The 24,854-nt window shown below is 35.2% G+C and overlaps 1 protein-coding gene across 1 annotated transcript in view; it reads left to right on the top strand.

The window, feature by feature from the left end:
• GALNTL6 (polypeptide N-acetylgalactosaminyltransferase like 6) overlaps positions 1-24,854 on the top strand; it is a 1,201,435-nt gene that overhangs the window by 195,182 nt on the left and 981,399 nt on the right. The window lies entirely within an intron of this gene.

Here is a 24,854-nt window from a genome sequence, read left to right as displayed (position 1 = left end):
AGACCCTGTCTGTAAATACAGCCATATTCTGAGGTAGTGGAGTTAGAACCTGAACATACGAATTTTGAGGACACACAACTCAGCCCGTAACAGGGAAAAAGTTGCAATTTTATCATAAGTCATATTCAGTGCATCTGTTACCTATTGGTAAATTTTCAGATATTAAATGACTTTTCATTTCCTGAAATAAACTCAGATTGACCATTGAATATGACTCTTATGATATATTCCTGGATTTTAGTACAATTTTTTAAAATCTATATTCTCAAGACAGATTATGTCAGTATATTTAGTAGGGTTTGTAATCTACATTATGCTGGCAAATCTGTGGCAACAAGTAAAATCTACAAGGAAATGTATTATTTTCATAGGAAAATTTGCATTTAAACTTAAATAGCTAACATAAAACATTGAAAACTGATTACGTATTTACCATTTTAAAAGCTTCTAAGAATATGTGATTGGTCATATATGCTAATTATTAATATTCACTGCTACAACATCCCTAAAAATCTTAGTGGTTAAAAAGTTTGCATCCATCAAAGTAAATCCACTGGTGTTCTGGTTGATGAGTCTCTGGTGGTTCCTCTGCAGGAGTTAGCTCAAAGATGCAGGCTCATTCATTCTGTAGCCCAGATACTGTCAAGCATTCAGAGAGCAGGAAAAGAGAGTATGTGGGGAAGGCACATCCACTCTAAATTGTCTCAGTAGTAACACATCTGCTCAGCTCACATTCCAAGTACAAGACAGAGAGTCACATCTTCATGTAAAGGGCTGATTATAGTAGTTCAGCTGTGCATCTAAGAGAAGGAGACAAGTTTCATAAGTGTTTACTTGGGTTTAGAGTTGAGTTTTAGCCAAACTCTACAAACTATTAATTACAGTGTTATCTAAATAATCCCAAGCCAGGAAACCAAAGCAAAACAAAAGTGGGTGAAAACAAAAAAACAAAAACAACAAAAACAAAAAACCTGTAGACTTCAGAGTCATTCAGACAAGAATTAATTGTAACTTGATTTTAATAATCATGACTTCTCTAGCATAGACATTAAAAAAAAAACAACAACGATAAAACCCAAAAGTATATCCCAGATATTTCATGTTGCATTTTCATGTGGGCATTATCTTGGTCCAGAAAACAACCTTTGGAATACATATGAAATCAAAATTAGAAATTTTTCATTAATATATAGTTATAACATGCACCTTTTAATTTTTAACATTTAGGAAAAGGGTGTGGTGGCATGATAGAAAGTGTGTCAGTTTTAGAAAGTCTCTAAATTTCTGCTCTGTCATTTTTCCATTCTGACATCAGGCAGGTCATTTATGCTTACTTTGCATAGGCTTCCTCAACAATAAAAATGGAGATAACTATAAGAACATTACTAGGCTTATCTGTGATTTAAGTGTCAGAGTATTTGAATTGTACCAGGTCAGTGGGATTATTCCATGGCCACCCACATGAAATAGGGTTGTTGTTTTATTTTGTTTTGTTTTGTTTTTAACCATCATTAACATCTTTAACATGCTATCAGATAATTCAATTTCAATGTCTTCCTACTTTATAGTCACCAAGGTTTGGATATAGAAAGTATTATAAATTCATACTTTCGAGATAATTACATCACCCCCTGCTTCTTTCAAAATACATCACAATGACAGACAAATATTGAAGAAACAAAAAATATTTACACAGCCCCAAAACACGATAGACACCTCTGAGGACCAGAAATTGGATAAAAACACAACCCAGCAATTAGAGTTGATGGTAGTGGCCTACTGGGCTCTGGGAAAGAGAAAGTTTTAGGCACTTGGGAATTCAAGGTAATAGGAACTAAAAGCAATTCTTATCATTTTGGAGAATGAAGTCAGGTTTACTGCTAGAAAATAAGGCTTGAGGCAGAGTTTTCCTGACCTGAAGGAAGGTCCAAAGGTCACCACCACCCTGTCAGTGTGGAGAATGTTCCTGGACTGAGAGGTGGGACTAACAGGGGAACTGGAAGGAGGACTAACAGAGCTTCCAGATCAGGTTTGTGACCAAACCTCCCTCTGGAGAGCGTCTAGATCAAACATATTTCTAAAATCATTCTTGGATAGAATCTTCAATCTGTAGGATGAATACTAATTTTAGATTTGAAGAAAACAATGTGTTAGTTAGAAGTGACTATAGAACATCTAGATAGGGAAGGTTAGAGAGAGTAACAAAGAAAAAGAAAGGGAGAGAGAGAGGGACAAGGAGAGGGAAACACCTTCTCAAGAGTCTGGAAAACAAAATTCCAAAACAAATGAGGCAAGTAGATAATTAGTTGGTTTATTAATTCCAAGTAATTAAAAAAAATAATGGGTTTTTAAAAATTAATGTGTTTATTTTCTGAAAATAGATAAAATAATAAGCATGAAACAGAAGCAGGCATTATAAAACAGAAGCAGTTAGGTGTAGGAAAAAACTCAAAGAATTACTAGAAATAAAAAAAAATTAGAATTATTTAATTAGTAAACAGGAAAAAAGAAAAAAAAAACCTTAACCAATAGGATAAATACTATAGAGAGGACAGTTTAAGAGGTAGATGTGGTTAGTACAGCAATAAGAAATTTTCTCAGAAAAAAGCTTGTAGAGATGTGATATGAAACGGAAGTGAAGACCCATGATACTTTAATGTATTGAAAATAAAATCAAGAACAGTGTAAAAGAGCAAGTGAAGAAATAAAGCAGTCCAGAATTGATAAGCGGCCTGAATTTTTAAAACTGCAGTCACTTTGGGGTCTTCAAGGTGAAATGTACAAAAGTCTCCAAGTAAGATACATGAAAGTGAATCCATATCTACTTACATCACTGTGAAAAAAAAAATGTGGTAAATAAAACAAAGTAATAATGATAAGCTACCTGAGAGAAAAGACCTGTAAATTACAAAGGAACAGTGTACTCTTATAGTCAGAGTCAGTCTTTTGAGAAGTAAAAACTACTGCTAATCACTAATTGCTTTTATGCTATTTTTCAATTTCCATATTTTCTGAATTTTCTGAAACTATGTTCTCATTTTTAGACTATTTGTATTGTGGTGAGGATACTTAAATCTATTCAAACATTTTTAATTTTCAATTTTTTTTTCTCCCACTCTTGACTAATAACATCTTATTAAGCTATAATTAAGTTTTAAGTTCAGAATGTTCCTAAAAATGATATTAAAAAAGATAAATAATAACACTTCTGAAAGGTCCCATGCCTCTTCAGGAAGACTTCATTCAAAGTATTCCACCCACAGTCCCTACTTTATTTGTAAATGAAGTTACTGGGATAATGGAGAGTGTGGTGAAGGAGGTGGGGATAGGGTTGCTTGGAGTCTTAGCTCAGATGGTCTCATCAGACCCTACTCTCCTGTTTCTATTGGATTGATTCTTGGCTGCCCCTTCTTCACTTCCACCTAGCAACTGTTGGCTGCCCTTGCCAAGGAGAAAACCAGTTCTTTCAGAGGTGAAGGAGGGAAAATGGGAGGCATACATAGCATTTAAACTTCACCTTCAACACCCCAGTGTAGGCCTTAGCATAGGTGCCTGGAGAGTTGGGTGTGTGCCCAGCAGCATATTAAAGAGGGGACAGTGGCCAATCCCAGCTTGAGTTGTTAACTTAGTGGCACATTTAGCCAAGGCATCTTGCCTACTCCGTCCAGGTATAGAACATGTTGCAGCCGGCTGGGGAATTCAGTCTTTTGGGAACCACCTGTCCACTGTGGGTTAGGGCAGTAGGACCCTGGGAAGAGGAGGTTGATTTCCTTGTCCTTGAATAGGTCTCCACTTTTTCATTATGCTTGGGCCCTACAAATTATATAACTAGCCTTGTGTTCAATGAGTACAACAACATCACTTGTTGGCTGGAAGTGACTGAAATAATCATTTTAAAATAACCCAACCTCGGGGCGCCTGGGTGGCTCAGTCGGTTAAGCGTCCGACTTCGGCTCAGGTCACGATCTCGCGGTCCGCGAGTTCGAGCCCCGCATCAGGCTCTGGGCTGATGGCTCAGAGCCTGGAGCCTGCTTCCGATTCTGTGTTTCCTTCTCTCTCTGCCCCGCCCCCGTTCATCCTGTGTCTCTCTGTCTCAAAAATAAATAAACGTTAAAAAAAATTAAAATAAAATAAAATAACCCAACCTCCTTGTCTTTAAGTGAGATAATTCTGAAGCATGTGTTTTGCTCCATTTCTCTGAGGGCCCCCACCCAATGAAGCATATTGTTGCTGACTTAATAACAAACCTTCTATTGTTGTTCAAAGTTTATTTTACAGTGATATCCCTAAAACTTTGATAATAAGTTATCACCTCTATCTTACTACCACACTTTGATAGAATATTGTATTTACAAGATGTTTGACTTGATAAAACACACCACATATTTGAACTCCAAGACATTTTGATGTTGGGAAAAATGAAGAGATTATTAAAAACTGGGACTGTCATTAAAAATTTGGTAACTCTGCAAACATGTATATACAATTTTTAAAAAGGTAGTTATAAACATCAATTGCTGCTGGCAAAGTAGGGTATTGGTGTCTTTGCCTCATATAATAGGCTATATCTGAATCTTTGAACCACAAGATGCCAAATTTACTATAGAAATATAATATAAAAGTATTGTATACTTCTTTATTTTTTAAATGTTTATTTATTTTGAGAGAGAGGAAGAGAGAGTGTGAGTACAAGACAGGCAGAGAGAGACGGAGAGAAAGAACCTCAAGCAGGCTCAGCACTGTCTGTGCTGAGCCCAAGGCAGAGCTTGATCCCATGAACCATGAGATCATGACCTGAGCATAAATCACGAGTTTTTTGCTTAACCAACTGACCCACCCAGGAGCCCCTTGTATAGTTATTTTAAACTTGGATAAACCAAGTTCCTTTTTAACATTAAATACCTGAAAATTGAAATTATTACAATAAAGATAAGATGAATTAATATGCTGAAATTTCTTTCTTTTGTTACATATTAATTGACAAACATCCATATACCATTCACAAATGACTTATTTGTTTTGAGCAAAGAGATCAAAAAGAACAAGAATATTTTTTAAAAATCCTATGTTTTGTCTGGTTTACAATCTTGAAAATATTTACAGCAGCTGTAAGCCAAAAGTTGAAATACGTAATATGAAACAAATTAAGAATAGTTACAAATATTTATCTCTGGCCATCAAATTATTTCAGCAAACACAATAGTTGCAATTATTGTTTAACATCAAGGATTACATTTTTGTTTTGCTGACTTTCACAATGAAATGCATACAATTCTATGATTCATCTAGATTATAATGGATTAATCTGCATTCAGACAAGGACCATCAGAAAGATTAATTTCGTAAACTCAAAATGAATCAGCTGTAAATGAGTCAAAAATTGTTCATTCAAGGTATCTGAGATTGTAATGTCATGAGAGGTTTAGAGGAACTAGTATAGAAATAATGTATTGGAATATAGAAATAATTCCCCCAATTTACCTTGTTTTAGAACTACTTTTGGAATAAGAATATAAAATCATTGAATTAGTTTTTAATTTAAATAAAAAACAGTAGGAATAGAATTGAATTTTTATACCAGTTAATATTCTTAACAGCAAATAACTAATGAATAATCTTAATGATTTATATTTAATATACTAGTATTATAAAATGTAAGAGAAAAATAGATTCTCCTTTTAAATGTTATAATTTCCATAAAACCCCTGGAAGATTGTTTTTTTCAGAAAGTTGCATGTGTGGTTTAAAAAGTAACTATTTACCAGGATGCTTGGGTGAGTCAGTCAATTAAGCATCCGACTTCAGCTCAAATCATGATCTCATGGTTTGTGGGATCAAGCCCTGCATCCGGCTCTGTGCTGATAGCTCAGAGTCTGGAGCCTGCTTCAGATTCTGTGTCTCCCTCTCTCTCTGCCCCTCCCCTACTCACACTCTGTGTCTCTATCAAAAATGAATAAACATTAAAAAAAATTTTAAGGGGCGCCTGGGTGGCTCAGTCGGTTAAGCGTCCGACTTCGCTGAGGTCATGATCTCGCAGTCCGTGGGTTCCAGCCCCGCGTCGGGCTCTGTGCTGACCGCTCAGAGCCTGGAGCCTGCTTCAGATTCTGTGTCTCCCTCTCTCTCTGACCCTCCCCTGTTCATGCTCTGTCTCTCTCTGTCTCAAAAATAAATAAACATTAAAAAAAAAATTAAAAAAAAATTTAAGTAACTATTTACCTATATATTCAGAAAGTTGCATGTGTGGTTAAAAAAGTAACTATTTACATATATGTGTGTGTATATATACACATATATATATGCTATATATGTATATATACATATATATGTGTGTGTATATATATATATATATATAAAATATATATATATGCTAAGTCCATCCATCCATTATAAATTAAATTCATTATAGATTTTCACGTAATTATTTTTAAATGAATAAGTCCAAATGTGTTGTTTTGGCCTATTGCTTTATATTATCCTTTTGACAATCAAATCTGTATACATATCAACTAAATTGATAGCAGGATGTAGTGATAAGAAATAATTTTCAGTAACTTAGTGATATGTTAGTACTCTTGATAACATTTTATGAGGTGCCAAACAATGAGCAAGAAAAAAAAAAGCTTCCACCCTACGTTATATGACGTAAAACAGTATTTCACTTAGGAAGGAATGTAAATAACTGCTAAACAATAAAAATCCATTCTACTTTTCCTTCGTAACAGTACCTTCCTATTGTTCTGGCCTATTTGCCGAGTTGCTGCCAGATTCATTCTTGGTTCTTGGCCCTTTCTCTGTTGGGCTCTGTATTTCAAGAAGCCAGTCTTTCCAGAATCAGCAGCCAGTTGCCTTGGACTAGTTTTGGCCATTTGGGGACGTAGCGACTGAAAAAAAGGAGGAGGCCAATAAAGGCTAGAGTATTTCTTCCTGTCTGTCTATGTGTTGGGCAGCATCTTTATCAGCCACTGTGTGTTCTCCCTGATTTTAGTCCCCTTGCCCTCTGTGTTCCCACTTCCTACTTGACAGTCCCAATGGCTGGGCTCTGTTGATACTGACCCCTGCCTTTGTTTTCCCCACCTGAGGGAAAGTGGTTTCCTGCTAATCTCTGGGTTGCCTTCACTATCCTTTATCTTCCTCTATGGCAATTGCCTATTAAATTGTCTTTTTAAAGTACTTTTCATGGTTTCTGTTTTCCTGGCTGAACTTGAACTGATCACTCTAATTAACCCGTCATCTTATCATCTATAGCTCTAGATTTAAGGGAAAAAAATAGTTATCTTAGAAGAAATGAAGAAGTTGAAGGCATATCATATGCTTAGCTTTAATGAGCATGCTAAGATTAATCCTTAAAAACACCCACACCTGATTTGTCATTTTAATGTGGCATCTTATTTGTGTTTGCTGTATCCTTGGTGTCACAAGCGAATGTGAACTTCCATTTTCAAAACATGTTTAATAAATAGTTGTTGCAAGCCCCAAGCTTCCAGTGGGACCATGTGAAGTTAGATGAGTTTTGACAGAATGAAAAAAATATATAAGTCAAGTTGGTGCTTAAAAAATAAGTATTCCATATATCTTCATTTTCCATCAAACCTGTAGATCCCTATCCTTCACTTCACCCTTGAAAATTCATCTTATCTGATACTTCACAATTTTAAAAGGAGGATACATCAGTATAATAGGGTAAATAAAATTCCTGCCACCAAATCTGTAAGCTTCTCTAATCTTCTTTAATCGCTTTTTCCCTTTCCTATTATTTATAGGTTATTCTCATAGGGGCACCTGGTTGGCTCAGTGGGTAGAGCATGTGACTCTTGATCTCAGGGTTCTGAGTTTGAGCCCCAAGTTGGGTGGAGAGATTACTTAATAAATTTTATTATTCTTTTTCTCTGGATCACATGCCTAGCCACCTTTTCAGTGTCATTGCTTTACCCATGCTCTAGCTTTCATTTTCCATCTTTCAGTCTAAAGGTGTTTTGTTTTTGTTTTTGTTTTTTACCAGCATCATTTATAATAAATAGCTCCCATTTTAAAATTTAAAAAATATATGTCTTCATGGACTTTCTATTCCTCCTGTGTATGGGTCAGTTTATATATTTGTCCCTCACATAGCAGATTCCTGTCATCTGCCTCCTCTTCCGAGGTTACCAGGAGTAGAACAGCCCATTCTTATCTTTAGAGGGAACTTTAACATTACTCACTTTTTATTTTGCTCTGATATTACTTTTATATTTTTATAACGTATCTACAAAGCATTTAAACCTTGTACCTTGATTACACACTGATTGCCTTTTGTTTATAATTTTGCAGTTGGTTGACCATTATCCGTTTTATAGTTAGCTGAAATGTATTGAGCACATAACATGTGCTGGGCGCCCTTCTAAGTACTTTACATATATCCTTTGAATCATTACAAAACACACTGAGATCAAAACTTTTATAATCCTAATTTTACAGATGAAATAATCTGTAGAGAAATTAAGTAATCTGCCCAGTCATACAGCCGATCAGAGGCAGAATCAGGAGTTGAATTTAAATAATGGGTTTCAGAGCTATATTCTGAATCAATTATTCTACCACTTTGCAATCACCTTGATGGCTTATCAGAAAATAGAGGAAAAGATGGGGTGCCTGGGTGGCTTAGTTGGCTAAGCCTCTGACTTTGGCTCAGGTCATGATCTCATGGTTGGTGAATTCAAGCCCCACGTCAGGTTCTGTGCTTACATCTCAGAGCTGCCCCTCCCCTGCTCACACTCTGTCTCTGTCTCTCTCTCTCTCTCAAAAATAAACATTAAAATTTTTTAAGCAAGTAGAAGAAAATAAAAAGCCATTATAATTCTTTTTGTTTCCTAGAATCCTGTATTATAGAAGTTTAGTAAAAAGGAAAGAAAATTAAGAACTTAATTTCAATTACAAACATGAGTACAAAAATTCCAGATTAAAGGGTTGAATTGGAATTATTACACACACATTGAAAATCAGTAGTTCATAGAGGTAACAATTAAAAGGATAAAACAATATATATTTAATAAAGCATTCAACATTACACAAGCCTGAGGAATGAAGCGTAGAATAGAAATTGCTAAATCAGACTGAGAAAGACAGATACCGTATGATTTTACTAATATGTAGAACTAAAAAACAAAACAGTTGAGCAAACAAAATCAGAATCAGACCTGTAAATACAGAGAACAAACTGATGCTTGCCAGAGGGAAAGGGTGTGGGAGGATGGGCAAAATAGGCGAAGGGGAGTGGGAGGTACAGGCTTCTGGTTACAGAATGAATAATCATGGGAATAAAAAGCACAGTAATAGCATTATATGGTGACAGATGGTACCTATGCTTGTGGTGAGCATAGCGTAATGTATAGAGGTGTTGAGTCACTCTGTTAAGCACTTGAAACTAATGTAACATTATGTGTCAGGTATACTAAAAAAAAAATAGAATTCACTGAACTTCACAAATGGTATCTACTGAAAATTTTAAGGTAAATATTCCAGTAAAGGTCAAAAAAGGTGATCAGGAAAACAGATTCTGTTCAAATGCACTGGTTGTCTTATCCTATGCAATACAAGAATAAAAAGAAATAAGAGATAAAGATTGGAAAGGAAGCAGTACGATTTTTATTTGCCAACCTATGTGATTGCCTGTGTAGAAAACCAGCACGTTATCATCTGCACTGTTAGAAACTAAGAGACTTTAGCAACATTGCTTCTTAGGAGTCATGTGCAAAAATGAAGAAACTTCCTAAAGAAAGCACAGAAGAGTATAAATTATAGTAGAAAGAAAGATTTGTTTCATAACAGAGTAACAAAAACCAGTAGATTCTCATAGACATTTAGAATGATGTACCTGGGTGGCTCAGTTGGTTAAGCATCCAACACTTGATCTCGGCTCAGGTCATGATCTCATGGTTTGTGAGTTGGAACCCTGCATTGGGGTCTACACTGACAGAATGGCACCTGCTTGGGATTCTGTCTCCCTCTCCCTCTCTCTCTGCCTCTCCACTGCTCTCTCTCAAAAAATAAATAAACTAATGAAAAATTAAAAAAAAAAAAATAATGACCATGGGGCACCTGGGTGGCTAAGTTAGTTAAGCAATGACTCTTGATATCTGCTTAGGTTGTGATCCCAGGTTTATGGGATTGAGCCCCACATCGGGCTCTGCACTGAGCATGGAGCCTGTTTAACAATCTGTCCCTCTCCCACACTCTCTCTGAAAAAAAAAAGTCTAAATGTGCAAGAAGTATGTTGATTACTGGAGATTTTAAAAGAAGACCAAAATAAAGGTGAGGTATAAATGAGAAAATATTGAACTGAACATGTTGATTTCCCAATGTTTGTTCCCAGATGATCTCTTCAAGTATCCCCAGATCACACTGTTCAATACCGTGCCAATCAAAATCAAATCAGGATTTTTTTCCTTTTGTGATATATTTTCAGTTTCATTTTAAATTTCATAAACAAAGACTAAATACACAAACCGTTCAAGATTTCAAGGGAGATCTAAGAAACAGAAGTGTCTCAACCTAAAAAATATCAAGACTCTTTGTAAAGTTATCCTAATTAAGAGAGTACAGCATTGGTGTGATAAGAAGCTGTCGTATCAGTGGATCATTATTTAAAAGCCCAGATGGAGGCCAAAGAATAGGTAAGGATTTAGTATCTGAAGGGATTGGGCATGAGTGCCTAGTTAATTGTAATCTACTTCTGGACCAAAAGTTTGATTTGATCTCTTATTTTTTAAATTATTTCCTGTTTGAGCAAAGCTTCCTACTCTAGTTTGCATTTTTAGTAAATGTTTGATGCAGTAAGGAATAAAAGCCAAGAAAATAATAGCGCAATCTTATATTAATACATGACTACATAATTGGCAGAGAGAAAAAACTACCCATAAAAAAAATGAAGACTTATTATCAACTGATAGAAGGCTACCTCTTCAGTAGTTGAGGAAGTGTGACTAATCAACAGTTATGACAAAGTATTTCTCTTTTGTGGGCAAAATTACGATAGCTTTCTAGATCAGATCTAACTTGCTCCAAAAGCAAATTAAATTCTCATTGCCATTCATGACTTGGATATCTACCTAATGGAAAGCAGTGAATTGGCTGCCAATTAAATTGATGCTGTTTCAAAGTGCACCCATATTCCTGAAATAATCCTAAAAGGCTCCAGTCCAGCTTGCTAACAAAAGAACCCAATCCATAATGTTGGCTTTTCCACCCCTTTTTATTCATTCTAAATTGTGTTCCCTAATCCTGGGTAGATTTTTTGACTAGGCATAGATTAAGATCGATTCAGTCCCAAATTACAGAGGCTATCCAGTTAATTATCTTCATGTTATCCATATAATGTACATTGATATAAATGAAAGTCACTTTCCTTTAAAGTCTCAACTCAATAAGCTTCTTAGGGGACCAGTGCAGAACAGGTAATAGTATATTTGAATAACTGTGCTTGCAATTACATCGCCCCTTTTAGAAGAACCTCTTACTCTAATTTAGGCAGCCCTACAATTGACAGTTGTTAGAAGGAGAAACAGAATTTTGATTCAGTTTGTAATGCAGGTATGTGCTTCTTTGAAACTACTAGAATTATTTTTAAGAGACTTTTTTTTTGAAACAAAATCTTGCAGAAAGTAGCAGTTTCTAAGGGAGTACTTTTTGAGTACTTTTGAGAAAATAATTCATTGTTTTAGAAACTAGAAAGTGCGTCATTTAGCAGCCTAAGGTTTCATAGCATATTAGTTGAAATTAATTTATGTAAATATAAGTGGCCTTTCCTAATAGATTATGTTGGTGACTATCTGTGTTTGCAGGGGTGTCTTTAAAAAATGATGGGAGACTAACATTACCATACCATGCCTTCAGACACTCATTTCTTTTAATTTTCAGCTTCTCTCTCACACGCATTGTCCTTCCAAGACTGTGCTAAATTACAGTTATTTATTTGCTATTTTTTATTGCTCTGATTCATTCTTTATATTATACATTCCCTCTGAATTCCCCCGAAAAAGATAATAGTGGTTTTTGTATCCACCAACCACCTCCTAATACAGAATATTTAATTGTCACTTGAGGAGGCATAATTAACTTTATATTGCAGGACCCAAAATGTGTAAGGGTAAACATATGGGTTGATGAAAGTCAAAATAGGTATATGTACATATTAGGAGAATAGCTGCATATGTTTTCACTCAGAGTATAGAAAGCAAAGATCTCCCAACACCTGCAAGTCTCATGTGATAAAGAGATTAACCCTTTCCGTTGGTCAAGAGACAGAGCTAGAATATGTTGGCAAATTTTAGTACATTTGCACAAAGAACTTCCAAACAGAACTGTCAGGTGCTGGAATGAGTGTATTAAGTACAAAGGAACTGTGTAGTCCTAATGAATCATGAGTGTGAAATGGGCAGCCACAGAGCAAAGGAATAACCTGACAATAATAGATTAACCCTATCCATACAGTCCTTGTCTTATCTAGCCAAAAGGTTTGTTGAGCATCCATTTAGGGTTGATGCCGCAATGAAATCAAGGTAGAGGTTCGAAAAATAAGAAAGATAATTTGAGCTAGAAATGTGTATGTTGCAACAACAACAACAAAGGAAAAGGAGACAGATATTTAAATCAGTAATAAAAATGATTCATTCACAACCAAAGGACTCCGGACTGGAGGGAGAAGCAAAATAAGTAAGTGGAAGCCAATCAATTGTTAGAATTAGAGTGAACAAAATTGCACTGGGGGAAAATAACACCAGCAATGTAACTAAAAATTTACTACAATCTACAATAGAAGTGTAAGAAACTACCAAAAATAACAACCAAATGCCAAAAAAAAGTAACAAGCTAACCAATTATTTAATTAAAAATTACAAATGGCCAAAAAAGACACAGAAATAAATACACCATCTAGAAAATCCAGAGATTAAAAAAAAATTAAAAGACTAATGAAATGTTTTTCCCAATTAGTAAAATTTTAGAAAATGATATTCCCCATTTTTGTCAAAGATATGGCAAAATCCTTCATCTCATATGTGCTCATAACAATGTAACCAGGAAAATTTATTTGCAAGGCATCTTGTATGTAGGGATCAAAATGAATGTAATGAGAGGGAGTGTAACAGAATATCAACTGTGAAGAGAGATTGCTTGGTACTGAAGCCAGATTATAATATTTACTACTTCTGGATGGAAAATTTGCAGGGTAAAGGTATAAATACTCATTTATTTTGATCTGGGACTCTCACTTCTAGGAATTAAAAACATGTCTACCAGTGAGAAAAAGGTTCAATGCAGCTTTGTTTATTTTATGAAAAGCTAAAGAAAACCTAAAATAGGTTATCTGCATAAAATTAGTCACATAATCTATGGACATATGCTTACAATGTTATATATTTTTAAATATTCTGATAGGAAGATAATCTGATATATTCCAGTGTGTGGCAAGTCAGTGGAAAAAGAGTATGTGCCGTCTCTCCCATTGACAGAAAGATTATATTGGTGTGCAAGTGGAGAAATATAAGACTATGTAAATTTTAGAGCAGTTTCCTTTGGCAGGTGTAATTATGAAGGAATTTAAATTCCTAATTGATTTTAAATGTTTTAATATTGAATAACTTATAATCAGGAAAAAATGGAGATCTAAAAGTAGAAGCTCATGAACTCATTTAATGTGAAGACACCAGTTTAGAAAGGTTATGTATCATGTATTACACATTATATATTTTTTTCAAATACCTTTAATGGTGTTGAAAGGAATTGATAATATAGCACTTATGACTGTTGTACAAAGAAAATGCTAATACAACCAATAAAGGCTTATTACCTGCAATTGGGGCATGAAATTTTCATTTCTATTTAAAGATTCATTTTATTTGGGTCCTTTAAATGGCCTCCTGCAAGCTCATTCCTGCTGTCACCCTGCCCAGCTTGCTTACATAAACAGAAAATTAATAGCCCATATGCTGGAATCAGTACTTTAACATTAAGTGGGTGCTTCTTTGCAATAGTGATACATATCTTTATTAAGAAGGTATCTATCATTTAATGTTATGCTTTATTTGGCATATGGAAAATTCCATAAAGTAGAAGTAATTTCCAAATACATAAATTATTATCTAATGTGCATTTCTAAAACAGTAGATCCATTTTCAGAGTCTTAAACCTGAGCAATAACAATTTTGTTTGCCCTTGATCTACTTTGCCTTGTATCAGTGTAATAGTTCATGGGCCATTATTTTATAAGCGAGATACTTAACATATTTAGGACCTAGTTATGTTAGTGCCTTCACTCAACTAGTGTTCAGTTTTCTTAATATGTGCACTATGTTTATAATTGGTTTCCAGTAAGGTACAAAAATTGGAATAAAAGCAAGACTTTATGAGTGTGTGCAAGGAAAGAATGTTAAGACAGGTTATTGTTACTGCTAGTATGATTAACTGTGTTATTGTTTTATTATTATTTTATTCTTCAACGTAATAGTGTTGTGCTTAATGAACATCTGTATATGTTTCCCTGGAATGATTACAGGCAAGGCTTGTGGAACTAGAACTTGATTTAAAAGCTTGTTTCTGCTAAACAGAATCATAATAAGCGTCACTCTTTGCTGGCTTCAGATAACTTCAGTTATTTGGTTGTGTAAGAGTTGGAGTAGGGAAGGACAGAAATAGAAACAAAGTTGTGTGTACACGCAGACTACTTGCTTTTAACTGAATTATAGTGGACACACAATGTTACATTGGTCTCAGGTGTACAACATAGTGTTTCAACGACACTGTCTCTTATGCTGTGCACACAACTGTAGCTACCTTCTGTCACCACACAACACTATTTAACAGCATTGACTATCTATGCTGTGCCTTTCATCCCTGTGACTTATTCATTTCATAACTGGACCTGTATCTTCCACTCTCCTTCACCCATTTCATCCATCTTCCCCTCCCCCTCTGACAGCCATCAGTTTGTTCTCTGAATTACAGGGCAGACACAATTTAACCCCTAACAGTCCAGTAGAAAATTTATACCCCTCTTTTAAGTTACTCATTATTGGTATATTATTTCAACATTCAATAATATTAAAGACTATCTAATAATGAATTATTTGAAGAGAATGCTGGGCCACATAATCAAAACTTATGTTATCTGCTAAGATACTTTTAACCTTAATTTAGAAAAAGAAACATGGAGACAAACAAACAAAAGACTCACAAACTTTTTAAAGCAAAATCATGGTCAGGTTCAAGAAACCGGAAGACCAGTGCTTAGGGAGTTTTTAGGGTTGGCTTAATCCAGAGGCCCTGGCGCTCATTTCCAGGGGTTGTGCCAAATATGCCCTTCATCATGTGCAGCCTTTGTCCTAGGGCTAATTCCTAAGAGAGCACAGCTACAGCCTTAGACCTTCAAGTGCTGATGTCCAGTGGAAAAATAAATTGTATTTCCCTAAGGCTTTCTCTTAAACATGAGGAAATTTGTGCCAGAATCCTGAAATATCTTGGTATGTCATTTATCTGACTTAGGTCATATTCTCACTCCTGAAGCAACCTTCATATCCATCATTAAGCTTAACTAGATTCCTGCATTATTTACAGGGAAAAGAAATGAGGTACTCATGAGTGATCAGTTTTAAGGTCCAACCATGTTCAGTCCCCAAAATTAGTAGTAACACAGTGGTGGAGAAGTGGAATAGATTTGGGGGATAACCCCATGATGACCCCTATAACTGCCTGTGAAAGGAAATAAAACTCACAGCTTCAATTTAAACACAAGAAGGCTTAAATGAAGAATATTTTGCATGGAGAGAGTAGCAAACTGTTTTCTGCAAATGTGTGCTATTTCTGGAGAGGTTAAGAGATTGACATTGAAGCTCTAATATTTGTTTTGCCTTCTATATTAGATTATGGCCCAGTGACTGTAATGTCTTTAAGCCACAAGAAAACAAGTTGGTTGAACATTGGCTCCCTGGACATAGAGTGTTTATTGGGAATAGTGTTGCATTTTAGCTGAGAGCAGTGATAGTTTAATTTCATTTCCAGTGTTTTGAAAATATCTAAAACGTTCATCTCCCTGCTAGCATTATAAATCAAAAAACATTGACTCCCATTTCTGACAACATTTATATTAGCTTTATTTTTACTTTACAGGTTCTCACATGTTTGATAAAAACATGACAGATTCTGAGAAAACTGAAAATTGCTTAGAAACAATGTTTAGGCCCCTTTTATTGTGCTATAAACTGTCTATTAGTTTGCAAGTGTTTTTGTAGTTTGAAGCAAAAGGTTATCGCTCTTAATTTTACATTTGAATATATCTTCAAAGGTGTTCAATTAGTAATATACCCAACGTTGAAATTTTACTATGTAATAGATTTGTATTTTCACATTAATATAAATAATCTGGCTATTTGTTTATGGGACATGATGAGAAAGAAAAAGTTTAGGGGAATTATGTATGTCATGATGGTCCTCCTCCTATGGTAGCATCAGTATGAATAGAATGTGAACATTTCCAGCCAAGACTGTTTATGACCTTGGGAAGAAAACAGAAAATAAGGACCAAAAAGATATTCAGTATTCAGTGATTTAACCTGAACTCTTAGGGTCTTCAATATATCCCTTGTAGAGCCATTCCAGGTTTGTGCTCTATTGCAACAACCTGCCCAGAGAGAGAATCATGGATAAATTGACCTTCACTACCTTGCCACCTCCTTGCATCCTAGCTGACCCAGAGAGCTGTGTGGCGTAGCAGTGTTTTTTGTTTTGTGCTCTTGTTTGTAAGCACAAGTATATACCATCATGCAAGGAACAATCCATACGGTAACTATTGTGTCTCATATCTATATTGTTTTGGTCAACATCCAGTATCCAAATCTTTTCACTCTTCCTATTGTCTGATAGCACCCAACCACCCATCTCTTCCCTCCCATCCAAACGCTTCTGTTTTGTCTATTGAAACTTGTGTTCCAAGCCCAACAAATTCTATTACACTCTCAATCTCTTTACTAAACACCCTTCACACATTCTTGCTTACACCAAATTTGACAGATCCCTGAGGATATGATTCCCAAGTCTTTCTTTTAAGTATAGATGATACATTTTCCCTCACTCCTCTGTTCAGTAACCTTGCTGCTGCCCTGGATTCTGCAAGTCCTGCCCTTGGATGTGACCTCATAGATAAGTAATGTGCTTTTCTATCTTGTCCCCTCATTTGCAGTGCCCCTGTGAGGTTTAAGTGCTCTTAGCTTATAAAGTAATACACTTTTCCTGATGCTCTGGGGTACTTATTATTTTTTAATGTATATGAACAAATCATGGACCGTTGAGTGAATCTGGGATCTGTTTTTGTCCGTGGAGCCAGGAGTTCTCACACAACTCCTCACAGAAATTTCCATCTGTTATGCCAATATGATTCTAAGGTATATTTACATTTCTAATAAAATTAATACACTAAATTCCCACTGAGAAAAATGAAATAAAATCCCTCCTTCACAAATAATGTATATTAATAAATGTACTATATTAATAAACTTAAAAATAGGAAGCAGATTGGAATCTTATTTAGAAATTGGGTAAGACAGACCTGATTTTTGAGTGGCAGCATTGTGCCTTACCAATCCACATCTCTGGCCATCAAAATTATTCTTAGTTTGGGTTCTCCCAAGAGAGAATCTTGATATAAGGATTTGTTACAAGTAGTTTATTTAGGATGCGATTTCCAGGAAGCATGATAAGGGAGTAGGGCAGTAAGACAGGAGATCTGTCTTACCACTATGATCAACTCAGATCTGTCCCTTGGGAGACCCTCTGAGGATGGTAGACATATTTCATCAAAAATGTTCTGGGATGTCTAGCCATCAGTTTTCATCCCCTGCACATTAAGAATTGCCTGTGGTTCATTCATTTCCCTGAACATGCAGCATGGGCCAGCTTCGTCTCCCTGCAGCCTCAGAACGTGCAGAAGCAGAGAAAGTGGGAAACTTTGTGTATAAGGGAGTTGTCTACAGATAAACTCCAGGATAAAATGAGACAATGTAAATAGAACATTGACATTTTCTGTTAATGTAAGCTAGACTATGTGATGGGAAGGAAAAAATCCAGAAATATCTAAGGATTTATTTCTAAACATATCTAAAACAGATTAAAAAGGGACTCTTCTTTGCACAGTTAATACGAGATCCAGACTAATGGAGGAGCCACCATGTTATGGCTGTGTTTCCTAGAGCCCATGGTCTTCCCTATAGCACGGCTTTGGCAGAGAAGCTATAAAATTGGGTAGGAGGGATGTACTATCTCCGTGTGAAAGTGGCGTACCCCACCACAGTCAAGAACTATCCAGAACTAGTTACAAATCCTTGCTTTAATTCCAGAAGGCTGGGACTGTTGAGAATCAAATGGTATACCTAGTAAATATTGCTTTCTGTTATCTTTCATCATTCTGATCGTTAGTAGAAATAGTAATGGTAGCATTACTGGTTGTAATAGTAGTTGTAATAATGCATGGTCCTAATTGGAGTCGTTGTAATTTTTGATGTTAATAGGAAAACTACTCAAAAGGGCACTGAGACATTTGAACTCTTTTCAAAAATATGTCATTTTTATAAATATAAGTGTTTAACATTAAGGAGAAAAAATGTCACCGAAACTATATCCAGTCAGGATGCTTTGAGTGAAAAGTGGAGTAAATCAAAATAATTTAAGCACTACTCCCAGGACTGAAAAATCCAGAGTAGATTAGATAGCGGGATAGTTTGATGCCACAGTACAAACATTGCCACTTCACCCTAAAATTTGATTCTGTCATTTGGATGGCCTCCTTCTCAGCCAACCAGATAGGTTCTTCTCCATGATGGAATCAAGGAGGGGAGGGTTCAAAATGCAGATATGGGAGAGGTAAGAAGACACAAAGTTCAGTCTTTACTTGACTGGGACCAATCTAAGAAAGTGCTTGTTTTTCGAGACTATAAACCTCTTGCTTTGCCTCTTTCCCTAGTGGACATTTTTAACTCTCTCTGGGAAGGTGCACTGCTTGCAGAACTATAGAAAGAAAACCTCACCATAAATCATACTTCAAATTTCAACAAATAGCTCTTCTTATGCTGTCAAGAGGGTAGAGCAGTTAGAGTTAGATAGTAATTTAGGATGCTTGTTATATTTGAGTTTCACTAAGTATTATATGTCACTAATCGATTTTGCCTTGGGATCTCAGAGAAAACTATTTTAAAAAGAGCCTATATGCTGTTAAGTTCCAATCCAGTTAGAAAGAGTGAGAATTCTTTCCCCAGTGTCTCAGAGAAGGTCTCATTTATCCTAATTGAGTCATGTGCCCATCCCTAATAAAATGCTATGCTTTTATTGATTTTACATCTGGTTTGGGAGGTAAAGCTCCCATAGAGCGCATGATATGAGATGTGGACAGTGAGTGGTTTTTCCAGTGGAAAATCTTGTAGCAAAAGTAATAGATTCTCCCCACCCCGAAAAAAAAAGAAAGAAAGAAAGAAAGAAAGAAAGAAAGAAAGAAAGAAAAAAATAGATTCCATCTTACAAATTTTCACCATGAACTAGGAAGTGAGGGAGGCAATTGAAGGTCTTGTTAGGCTAGAAGTAACAGAAATAAAAGCATCTTAAAATCTGTGTCATTTGGCTAGTCCACCAATTGTTGTTTTCTTGGGCAAGAGAAAGAAATACAAAAGGGCAAAAAGGTGAAGTGACAGTAGGGGTATTTCGCTTCTTTATCTTCAAAGGTTCTCTTGAGACTTGTTCCACAGCTTTTGGCTTATTGGTGGCTTCTAACAACTTTCATATTGTTATTAACTATATGTGTCTCATTGTTTGGATAAAAAATACACATAATTTTATTCTTTTAAATATCTGTTTGAAAACTTTCCTAATATTTATATTTGACATCATTAGCATAGTTGAATCATTACATTCATCTATCAAGGTTTTATTTCTTCGGGACATTCTGTATCTAGCTCTCTAGGATATTCGAGAAAAAAAGACCATCACATGCTTATTTTGAATAAATTTCAAAGTACAGTTATAATAGAATGATAATATTGACTTATTGATAAATATAGCTCTATAATTTTTGTCCATTTCAAGTGTTGCTCTAACTCATACTACTATCCCTCACATCTTCCTCTTAATTATATTTTCTGATAGTAATATTCTATATTCGACATTGTCTAGGTTTTAGTCTGGGCAGTTTTATTTTTTAGGGCTTCATATATTCAAAAGCTATCAGTGTCACCAAAATTATACTCACTCAATCTTTAATCAATTTTCTATGTCAGATAATTCTTTAAGATTTTACAGTTGGTTGCTTTTATTTTATCCCACCTTGAAAGATGAATTCAGTTCCAAAATGGTTACATATGTCCTCAGCTAATATCGTTAGTCATGGTGCATTCAGCTCTCTCTCCATTTCTGGACTTAGGGGATTTGTACAATTCCCATCATATTGTTATGGGTATATAGTTAGGCCCCAGAGAAGATTTAAGCAGCCTACTAATTTCAGTGTCATAGATACCTGCATTGAAAAAAAAAAATACAGGGGTGCCTAGGTTGCTCAGTCTGTTAAGTGTACGACCTCAGCTCAGGTCATGATCTTAAGGTTCTTAAGTTCAAGCACCCCAGCAGACTCTGTGCTGACATTTGAGAGCCTGGAACCTGCTTCAGATTTTGTGTCTCCCTCTGTCTGCCTCTCCCCCGCTTGCACTTTGTCTCTGTCAAAAATAAATAAACATTTTTAAAAATTAGAAAAAAAAAAAGAAAAATAGTGGGGCGCCGGGTGGGCAGTCAGTTAAGCCTCCAACTTCGGCTCAGGTCATTATCTGACGGTCCATGAGTTCGAGCCCTGTGTGGGCTCTGTGCTGACAGCTGGGAGCCTGGAGCCTGCTTCAGATTCTGTGTCTCCCTCTCTCTCTGCCCCTCCCCCGTTCATGCTCTATCTCTCTGTCTCAAAAATAAATAAACATTAAAAAAATAGTCATGTAAATTAGTATGTCCAAAGGTAATGACTCCAGCACTGAACTTACAGAACTATCCTTGGTCATTTCCCAGCCTTTGAGTGTAATGGCTACAAGTGACCAGAGAATATGAATGAAAATTTATTAATTGGTTATCTCTTGTGGAACTCTTTACAGAACTAATAGAATAAAGCTAATTGTATGCCTAGTAACTAATAATAATCATAAGGCAAATTGCAAGCTCTAGTTTTAATCTAATTTACAATTATTTATTTTTTGTTACCAATTTTAACCTCTTGTTCCTAAATACAGAAAGTTCTTAAAATTAATAATTTTTCATCATGGATGATTTTTGTAAATGTACCTTTTGTTTTCTTTTTTAAGTTTATTTATTTATTTTGAGAGAGAGAGAGCATACATGCATGCAGGGGAGGGTCTGAGAGAGAGAGAGTGAGAGAGAGAATCCCATGCAGGTTCCATGCTGTCAGTGCAGAGCCAGAAGTGGGGCTCTATCTCAGGAGCCCTGAGGTCATGACCTGAGCCAAAATCCGGAGCTCGATGCTTAACTGACTGAGCTACCCAGGTGCCCCTTTCTTCCTTTTCAAATGGATGATAGTAATGGAAGAAATTTATAGAGAACCCTTCAGAAAGAGGGAAGATGGGTTGGGTTCAGAGATGAAATCAACAGCGAAACACTGGATTTGTTTTGGGTAAATAGCATTAAATGATAGGAATTCTAAAAATCGATTAGTCATTGGCATTGCTCTTTCTTGAGGAATTTTGAACTGATCTGTTTCTACTTTCCTGAGTCTTCTTGAATTCTGCCACCTATATCACCTATGCTGGATCCAATGGATGAAGCACTTTTTATTTAATTATTTGGTCTCCTCAGTTGTACTAATTTTTTATACTATTCAAGCAAAAACATGTTGGAAATATTTTTAATGAAATTCAACACACATGAGAACATGAGTGGGAAAAGTAAATAAAGCAAAAGAATGATGCATTCAGATTGATATATAAAATTTACCCTGATTTCATGTTATAATTAGAGATTAGAGTAAAAATATTTAATTAAAAGTTAGAAGTAATGAAGTATAATCAATCATATGAGAAGGAATTCTTATGTCCATAAGAAATTACTAAAGCCAGGGTGCCTGGGTGGCTTGGTCGGTTAAGTGTCCAACTCTTGGTTTCAGCATAGGTCATGATCTTGCAGTTTTGTGAGTTCAAGCTCTGCTTTAAGCTCTGCACTGGCAGCACAGAGCCTGCTTGGGATTCTCTCTGCATCCCTCTCTCTCTGTCCCTCCCCGACTTGTGCCATCTCTGTTTCCCTCAAAATAAACTTAAAAACAAGAATCTAAAACAGTGTTAAAGCAAACATTGTTTCCTTTAGAAATCATTCTGTAAGGATTTTTTAAGTTAAACATCGTTATCAAATTCACTTACACCTACTTGAACAAAATGACAATAATAAAAAAGAAAAGAAATTTGGAACGCTGGATTTAAGTCATTTCTAGATAGTTTATATTTGTAATCAGATATATTTCTTAAGTTCATATATATATATATATATATATATATATATATATATATATATATTCACAACACAGTGTGCCTCCTTAAATGACACATCTGCTTTTGGGACACATTACAGTAAGAGGAATATTTCAGAGTTGAAATGAATCATGTCAGGCATTTAGCCATAGAAGTAACCAAAGGAGACAGAAATGCAGATTGCCAAGAAGAGGAGAAATGATCACCTTTAAGATGGGATTTAGAAAGAAATTAGGATTTGATGAAGCAGAAAGATTCCTAAAGCCTGGTGCAGATGACAAAGTCTGAGAAAATCATTTAATAAAGAAAGTTAGTGAAGAAGAAAAGAGACATTTTCACATCTGAAACAGAAATTTCTCTGAAAATTAATCAGTGTGTTATAAAATAATTATGCCAGTTACAAATTATACTTTTAATTTAATATGGACAGAATCTTTCTTTAAGAAATACTTTAAGAAAAAAAATTAATACTCTAAGAAATAGTTTTCCTTACAATTTTTTCAAAGGATACTTTTAAGTAGAGATATTAAAAAGAAGTAATGAATAAGAAGAGATCAACTAACCTGTTTCTACAGAATGAACAAGGTAACATTTACCAACGCATGGTACATTTACCCACTCATAATACACCCCTTCACACAGTATGTGTACTCAGATATATACACGCGCTTGCATACCCACATGTGTTTCTGACAGTATTATAAAAATTCTCAAATAAAGAACATGTTCTAACCTGAGATTCTAAAACCTAATGAAAATCAATAAAATCTGTATCTTCCAGGAGATGTACAAGGAGGATGAATAAATAACAAACAGAAATACATAAATTGTATCTGTAGTGTTCCATTTGAATTCCTCTTCACTAAGGAATTAGTGAAAGCTTTGGCTTAAATGACTGCCAAGTGCCCGCAACGATCTGGAAAACTTTTCTTCTTATGGTTCTGTCAGTCATAGGAGTCAAGTCTCTGAAATATACTGATTTGCTTTCCCAAATCCTGTTAGCTTTCTAGCATCAGGTCTTACATTGTAATTGAAGAAAGAATTCGGTCTTATTGGCTGCAAATTTTTTAAAGATGCAGAAGCTTTCTGTTAACAGTTTGAATTCAACATCAACATGTCTACTAGTTGGCTCTATCTCTTCCTATTTCTCTAACCCATGCAGTGTGAGAACTTCTATAAAGGATGCTCTACTGAAATGCAGACCTGCCTATTTCTTGCGGTTGTCACTCAAGGCTGGGCTTTGCAAACATCCACTTCTTTAGGGTAGATAAGAATTGTTCTCCCTACATGTGAATGTCCATTCCTCGGATAAGCTCTGAGCTTTGAAGATTTCCAGAATCAAAACTCGTTGCGGTGGTTGAGTTAAAAACTAAAGCCCATGGAGAAAAATTAATCTGACTCTCTAGTTCTTTATCTATAGTGTAACCATTGCTCATAAGTTCCTTAGCTTTATGGCCAAGTTCAGCACAGCATAAACCATCCAAGACTTTCTGGCCTCTGAGGCCCTTTAATTGCAGGAGGTTAAAATAATTTGTATTCATTTTTTGACCCTCAGTCATCAAGAAAAGTTTAAATTATGTTCAGTATTCCCTGGTTAAAAAGGCAAGAAAGTAGATGGAACATGTTATTTAAATATCCATAAAAACAGCTATAAACTTTGAAGTTAGTATTTAAAGGCATAAAATTCAGTTTTCTAGAAAATCCATCTATGTGCAAAAAACTTTATTAAGGAAAACCTTTCATTTTCCAATGATAGAGAATAAAAAAACTGCCAGAATAGTTATTTTCACTTCCTTAAACAAAATCATATTTTGTGTCTGTTTGGCTGAAGATAAGAGCACCCCATAGAGAAAGCCTGAGAACATGTAATTAAGTCATTGGTATTAACTGTTAGGATTTGCATTACCCTCTTTCCATAATATTCATATAGACTCTGTTTTTCTTTGCTAACAAGAATAATCAAAAATATTCCATGTGTTTATGAAATTTGTTAAATTGAGTATTAAAGGCTATATGGGATTTAAAAAGATCATAAAGTATAACTGACATAAAGAAACATATTTAGTTTAGATATAGCAACTGTTAATCAGGACCAACACAACTGAGTAACGTAGTACTATTAAAAACTGTCAGCAGCCATGACAGTGAATTAGGAAGGTAGAAAAGAAGAAAAAAACATGAACTTCAATATATGGAACCAAGTAATAGCAGGAATTAACATCCATTGCAATTGAATGGACTATAATCAATCATTGAAAAAAATTAAAGAGAAAATCAATTAGCAATCTAATTAAAAATCATCCAGTGCCCTCAGTTATTCTGTTTAAATAAGATCAT

This window comes from Panthera leo, chromosome B1, assembly GCF_018350215.1.
Source record: "Panthera leo isolate Ple1 chromosome B1, P.leo_Ple1_pat1.1, whole genome shotgun sequence".
Lineage (NCBI taxonomy): Eukaryota > Metazoa > Chordata > Mammalia > Carnivora > Felidae > Panthera > Panthera leo.
This window is presented reverse-complemented; position numbering and strand designations above follow the sequence as displayed.